The sequence below is a fragment of the Hippopotamus amphibius genome, chromosome 13, assembly GCF_030028045.1.
Source record: "Hippopotamus amphibius kiboko isolate mHipAmp2 chromosome 13, mHipAmp2.hap2, whole genome shotgun sequence".
NCBI lineage: Eukaryota > Metazoa > Chordata > Mammalia > Artiodactyla > Hippopotamidae > Hippopotamus > Hippopotamus amphibius.
In genome coordinates, this window is record NC_080198.1 from 56,874,618 (window position 1) to 56,882,424 (window position 7,807).

A 7,807-nucleotide genomic window follows, 5' to 3' on the forward strand; every position below is an offset into this window, starting at 1 on the left:
AAGGAAAGGGGCATATGAAGCAAAAACAGATGTTGATCTAGAGAATTAGAGAATCACCCTTGGTAAAAAGGATTATTCCCAAAAGGGTGCAGAGCAAAATCTTTTCATTATCCATGAGCTTCAAACAAAATTTTTACTTTTCTATTGTTGCAGTAACAAATTACTCCAAATTTAGCAGTCGGAGGCAACACCCATTGATTATCTCACAGTTCTGTAGGTCAGAGTCCAGATATAGCTTCACACAACTGTGTCCTCTGCTTAGTTTCTTAAAGCCAAAATCAAGGTGTCAGCAAGGCTGCATTTCTTTCATGAGGCTCTGGACCCACTTCTAAGATCATTCAAGCTGTGGACTGGATTCAGTTCCTCCTTGTGGGTGTAGGACTGAGATGCCCACTATGATGTCAGCTGTCTGTTTAAGTGCAGTCTTAGCTCCTAGAGGTTGCCCATTCCATTTAGTGCTTTCCACACTGGTTCTGTCCAGGAACTGCAGGTTAAGTCTCTCTCTACTTCCAATACCACCTCCTTCTCCTTCTGCTATACCCCTGGCCTCCAGCCAGGGAAAATGCTCTGTTTTGAAAGCCTCGCGTGATTAAATTGGGATCACTCAGATAATCCAGGATAATCTCCTTGTTTTAAGGTCCATAACCTTAATTATATCTGCAAAATTCCATGTAAAGTATAATGTAACATGTTTACAGATTCCAAGGACTAGAAATTGGACATATTGGGGGGCCCTTTTTCATCCCACCACAACCACACACAAAGAAAAAAAAATAAGAAAACACCATTAATTTTACTTTTCAAATTCAAAAATATCTCTACTTATTCACATGATTCCTCTCATTATTTGTTACTCAAGTTGTTATTTTTCATAATGATGGTAAATTCATATTATTTTCTGCTGTTTTCCTCTGGGTTTAAATGTTACAGATGGTTTTGTGCACATGTGTGTTTGTTTGTTTTCAGGCATAAGAGAAATTGAAATAAGAAAGCAAGCATAACTTAGATACTTAATGACAGTGTCTGTTTTCTTTTTGCCACATTACTGTAAATATTGTCACTTCCACTTGATATACTTAAGCCAAAGATCACCGAAACACATCTACATTTAAACAAATTCAACTTATCACTCACAGCAGCAAGAGAGACACAGACAATGGTGAACAATGGAGTATCTCCTTAAGAAGGTGTTAGATAGGACCCATTATAGGATTTGGAGCTTTGGCTGGGTGATTTGAGGGAGGATGCAAGAAGCAAGTGTTCTCTTTAGGTTGGATGCTGTTAGGAAGTGGAAGAAATACTGTGCTTGTCTATCTCAATAAAATTTATCTATAGAGGGTGGAGACGAACACAAGAGTTCTAGATTTAGCACTGTATTAGTCAAGGAATATTCATTTATTTTGCCCAGAAAGTGGGGGAGGTGATTTGTATTGTTGAGGTTTTACGACAGTCTTGATTTTTGTCTGTGCATAGACAAAATTATGAAGTGGCCTCTCTTTGTCTCATTTTATCATGGTCTCAGAATAAACTTGTCTGAGGCTGGCACTCTGTGAGATTGTTTATACCTAATGGGAAAATAACAGCCTAGATGTGAGTGCCAGGTTATCTTCTGAATGTCAGGAGATGCTCTTCTTTTTCTTTCTTAATTCTAATGTGGTAAATGTCTGCTCTTTGTGTTCAGAGCAATTCACACAATGTAGAGACTGATCCAATTAATTTTGTAAAATTTCCAAGCTGAATGATTGCCTGGACCAAAACCTGTTCAACCAGTATCCGAATGGAGAGTCTAATTTCATTTAAAAATTCTTTCAAGATAATGCTAGTTTTGGCCAATCAATCAAATGTTTGCTGAAAAGAACACTTTGCATGAATAATTCCTATAAATCATTCAAGGGTGTATTATCCAAAGTCTCAATTGCAAGACAGAGCTTATTATTTAATCTATTTTTACAATCACTTTCACAAAACATACTACAGTACACTTCAAGAATATGTTGATATTAACACCTTCTAACCATTTATCCTAAAATATTAATAGATAAGTGTAGTTGAAGATTAACACTGGAAGCAATAGCTCATAATAGCTTAAAGAACTTGATGATTTTTCTTTCTCTTGTAAGGATATTCTATTCTAAACATATTGAAAATTGTATGTGAATGCCAGGATCTTATTTAAATGGCAATTGGCATGGTATATTATCTCTTGCCATCAAAAATACTTATTATTATATCTACTTTAATTATTTAAAAGAAAGCTTAATGAGATTAAATAGGTGTTTATTTTGTGTTAGAATCCTACTAAATCAAATACCAGATTTTTAAAATTGTCTAAGGCCTGACCTCAAAGACTTTACAATTCTTCGGTGAGGTAGCAAAGGATGACATGAAATAATTAAATGCAAAATAATACCCTAAATATACTTCGGGGGATAATATCTTCTTTAGTGCAGCCCATTGGGTACAGAATTGCTTTCAATATAATAACAAGAGGAAAAGAATCGGGGTGGAAGTCATTTACAATTTCTTGGGTTTTCTTTCTTGATGGAGTACTCAAGGTTCAAGGTATCTGTTAATGAGGGTGGGAGTGTCATTGTATTCCTGGCTCTCATTATCAACGAATTTCACTACACTTGAGCCTGTAAATAAGGAGTAAATCTTAAGTGCCTAAGAGTAAAGCATTTAATGTTTACATATTAATTCTACAACTAAGATAAATTACAGGTTTTTTCCCTTTGATTAACACTCTCCAGTTCATCAAAAGTGTAAGCCAAAAAGAAAATGAGGTACAAAATCTCTCTATAAAGATGAATCATTTAGGTTGCTTCCATGTCCTGGCTATTGTAAATAGTGCTGCAATAAACATTATGGGACATGTTTCTTTTGGGATTATGGTTTTCTTTGGGTATATGCCCAGAAGTGGGAGTACTGGATCATATGGTAGTTCTATTTGTAGTTTTTTAAGGAACCTACAAATTGTTTTCCATAGTGGCTGTACCAACTTACAGTCCCACCAACAGTGCAGGAGAGTTCCCTTTTCTCCACACCCTCTCCAACATTTGTCGTTTCCAGATTTTGTGATGATGGCCATTCTGATCGGTATGAGGTGATACCTCACTGTGGCTTTGACTTGCATTTCTCTGATGAGGAGTGATGTTGAGCATCTTTTCATGTGTTTGTTGCCCATCTGTATGTCTTCTTTGGAGAAATGTCTATTTAGGTCTTCTGCCCATTTGTGGATTGGGTTATTTGCTTTTTTGGTATTAAGCTGCATGAGCTGCTTGTATATTTGGAGGTTAATCCTTTGTCCATTGTTTCATAGGCAACTATTTTTTCCCATTCTGAGGGTTGCCTTCCTAAATGCCATCAACAAATGAATGGATAAAGAAGATGTGGCATATATATGCAATGGAATATTACTCAGCTATAAAAAGGGATGAGATGGAGCTATATGTCATGAGGTGGATAGACCTAGAGTCTGTCATACAGAGTGAAGTAAGTCAGAAAGAGAAAGACAAATATTGTATGCTAACTCACATATACGGAATCTAAAAATAGTACTGATGAACTCAGTGACAAGAATAAGGATGCAGATGAAGAGAATGGACTGGAGAACTCGAGGTTTGGGAGGGGGCAGGGGGTGAAGGGGAAGATGAGACGAAGCAAGAGAGTAGCACAGACATATATATACTAGCAACTGTAAAATAGATAGCCAGTGGGAAGTTGTTGTATATCAAAGGGAGTTCAACTCGAGGATGGAAGATGCCTTAGAGGACTGGGATGGGGAGGATGGGGGCGACTCAAGGGAGGGTGGGGGTGGAGTCGAGGGAGGGAAGGAATACGGGGATATGTGTATAAAAACAGATGATTGAACTTGGTGTGCCCCCCCAAAAAAAATAAATAAATAAATAAAATTAATAAAAAATAATAATAATTAAAAAAAGATGAATCATTGACCACGAGCCAATAGTAAGAAAGAAGGCAATAAACACCTTGTTAGTGAGAGTATGTCAAGGAGTAAAACAGACATCTAACCATAAGCATGGAACCTATGAATGTCATCATATTCCCCCTGACAGTTATCTTCCATTCCATCTATCTAGAAGATGGGGTACTATCATTTCCATATACAAAGTCAATGATAAAAAGCAAGACTTAATGACTGTTAGTCTCATTCTCTATTATTTCCATTTGTTTGCATTAAATTATGATTCCTGGAATATTATATGTATCAATTTTTTTTAAACAAATAAGAAGGCAAATTTTACCTAAATTTTGTCAAAATAGGTTTCTGTTCTCATCAAACATTTGAGAATCTAAGGAATCCAGATCTAATACAAAAACATGAGAAAACAGAGCTAAAATAATCTTGCTCTAGTTCCTAAAAAAGTAATCAGTAAGCACTGAACAGAACCATTCTTATAGATACCTCTCCTTTCAATTTCACCAATTAGAAATCTATTGTATTTAATACACACTAAAAATATTGGTGACCAATCAGAAACCTTAAGTCTATTGGTCCTCCAAATTGCTTATGGAGTTTGTTTAATCATTAATGAAGATTAGCAATCATCAGGAAATGAAAGTTTGATAAGAACAGTGGGTAGAGATCTGAGAAAAACGTGGGCAAGGTTAGTAACTGGTATTCCCAAAAGCCTTTGTAAGAGCACTGACATCCAGTGGATTTAAGAGCAAATTTAGGCAGGATCAAGAGACCTTGTTCTGAGAAATAAAAGACTAGCAGCTCTAGACTGTTTACCCTGGCAGTAGTTAACAAGTTATTAACAACTGACTATTTAGTTATTGATGTTGATATTTAATTATTAGGATGTTTGAAAGGTTTAAATCTCAGATTGCAAACAAATCAGTCTTCCTGAATGAAGCTAGTCCAATATGTGTTAGCAGTTAAAATGGGTGTTTATTTGTCAAATCCGCTTCCTCTCAGAAACTTTTCTCCCAACTTTGGAATGGAAAGCAAAGCAAAAGATAGAAGTTCAGCAGTACAATTTATTCAGTTGCCAATGTGTTTAGTTTTTACCTTGGACTCATTTTGGGTGGTGTTTTCCAAATACCCAGAAGTGAATACTGATTACTCTGAACCAACGATTTTCCTGCAGGTTATAGTGTTAGGGGGAAAAGGTTTTATGGTGACAGGAAGACTTAAAAGGCTTGAAGACACCTGGAATTCTCGCAGCTGTTAGAATGAATGAGAGGTTCCAGCCAATGGGCCAACAGAAGTGGAAGAGAATAACTAACACATTTGAATCCTTGATAATATCTTTGAATTAAAGAGCCCTGAAATTACCCTGCCTTCCTCTTATGTGAGCTAATACAGTCTACTTATTTTTAAACCATTTTTTAGTAGATTCTTGGTATTTGTAGCTGAAAGTCTCCTAACCTAACCTAACTATATTATTTATTTCTGAAGAAATTTAGTAAATGTTTATCTCTTGCATGTGAACATGTACCCAAAAATTGAGAAATAAAGTAATGAACAGAGAAGAGAAAAAGTAATGGAATTCAAAGTTGTCAACAAAGTCTTTAGGTAGAAAATGAGACCAAGGATTGTGCTTGATAGATGAGAAGATAGAGAGAAAGTGAGAGAAGGAAAAGGCTGTATGTCTGACTAAAAACCCGGATTTGACAGCCCATCACAGTACATTTCAAATATATGGCTTATATGTCAATGTGGCCTGTTTTCATATCTTGACAGAATTGTCCATTATTTCCTTATACTTAGTTGGGGCTTCAGAGCTTCTGAAAGTTGAATTCTGTTTATCCCATATATATTATCCCATGTATAATATTTTTTTAGTTATAGATTCTAGTCTAGATTTTCTTACTAATAATGATGCTTTATTTCTTTCAAACCATATTTATTATAAAAAATATAATTCTAGGTATACTATGTGAACACAGATATAAAACTCAAATGGTTATCTCATGAAAAAAAATTCCCAGTAGTCATGAAAAAACTAGAGAAGAAATAGCAGAAAGACTTTTGTTTTTCTAATCATAGACATTTTTTAGTGAGTCTTTGAAATAAATAAAAATTTGGATAATTTTAAAAATTTGAGAAACAAAGCAACATATGATTTTGAGTGACTTTTGCATTTCAATTATCTAATTTTAGGACTAACTATGCAAGTTATTTGTCCACTATTCACAGCCTATATGTTAGTATTTCCTTAGCATAGCACTATTTTTATCTATTAATAGAAGCATTTAATTAACATTCACAATCAATACTTTTAAAATTAAATTGATATTTGCTTGCATTTGCATTTGAGTTATAGGACAACTTTACAGATTTGAACAAATCAGATCACATATAAGGTAAAAACAATTAGTAATTTTTTTGGACATTAACAAGTAAAAAATCTTTGTTTTTTGATCTCTTATCATCAATGATGAGTTCCCTTTCATTAATCATAAAGTTTAACTTCCAAAATTATAGCTGTATTTTACTTATGTCACAAAACATATAATACATGGCTTGTTTATATGAATGCCTTAAATATTATTAAATCAGGTTTTAATTGCCAAGTATTACTTCTTTATTCAAAACAATCTCTTAAAAACTACTTAATATTTAAACAAATCAGTGTTTTGTTGTATTTATATGTGAGTAGTAATGGTACTAATACTGATTTCAATCAGCTAACAACAAATACACACTTAGTAAAAAAAAGTGCAGTTAAAAAAGAAAGTATAAACACACTCTCTTATTTAAAAGAAGTTACATTATTCTTGTGATATCCTATATTATTAATAAAATTTAGGGGACATTAGTTTTTGTATGTCAATATCACTATATCAAAGTTAATGTGAAATGCAATTAAAATACCCTTTTCCATCAGTATTGCAGTTATTGTAGAATTTCTTTTAATATCTTCTTTTATATGTTATTGTATATTCAGTTCCTACACTTTTTTCCTAACGTTGTCTTAATTGTTACAGATAGATTTAGATTTATTCTGAAGCAACATAATTCCACTAAAAAATTATAAATCTCTAAAGTAGTGATTATTTTACTAGCAACACTAATCATGGCAAAATACAGCTATAGTATATTACAGGCCATATGTTTTTAAGCTTAGACAATTGAGTGTTCTTACATATGTATTATATGTAGATATAAATATATATACATATATATGGAAGGGCTTATAATAATGCATTTTTCATGAGATTTAAATAATATTTAAAATACTGTATTATGCAAAATTGAATGATTATGCAAAATAATGCAATTTACTATCTTTTCTGAACTGAGATTATCTCATTTAGTTGTTAACTTGGCTTTTAATATGTTAAAATTTTTTATAATACTTTTATTTTTATTACAGTGTTATTATGTTAAAACTTTTTTTCCCATTCATATTCTTTGCAAATTTACATATGTTATTGACAGTCTTAGTTTTATCATTTTAACAAGATTGATCATTTAGGTAGTTGAATATTCTCACCTTTCAGAAATTATGCAATAAATATCTTTTGACAGGTAAAATTATTCACTTTCACAAGACTTTCTCTATGATTTATACCCAGAAATAGAATTCTTGTGATTTAGGTTATATGCATATTTCTAAATACTGAGAAGAAATTATCCAATGTGTTATTTCTATTTACATTCTTAGAGTATAAGCTTTATTTCTCAAAGGTATTTCTCAAAGTTAAAGAAAATTTGGGAATAATTTCAGTTATAGCTACATACAAAAACCCTAGGTAAATATTTATAAATTGAACGCTTTTGATTTTGCATACTTTCTTTATATTGGAGCAAAATTTGGATTAAGGTAAAAGGCAT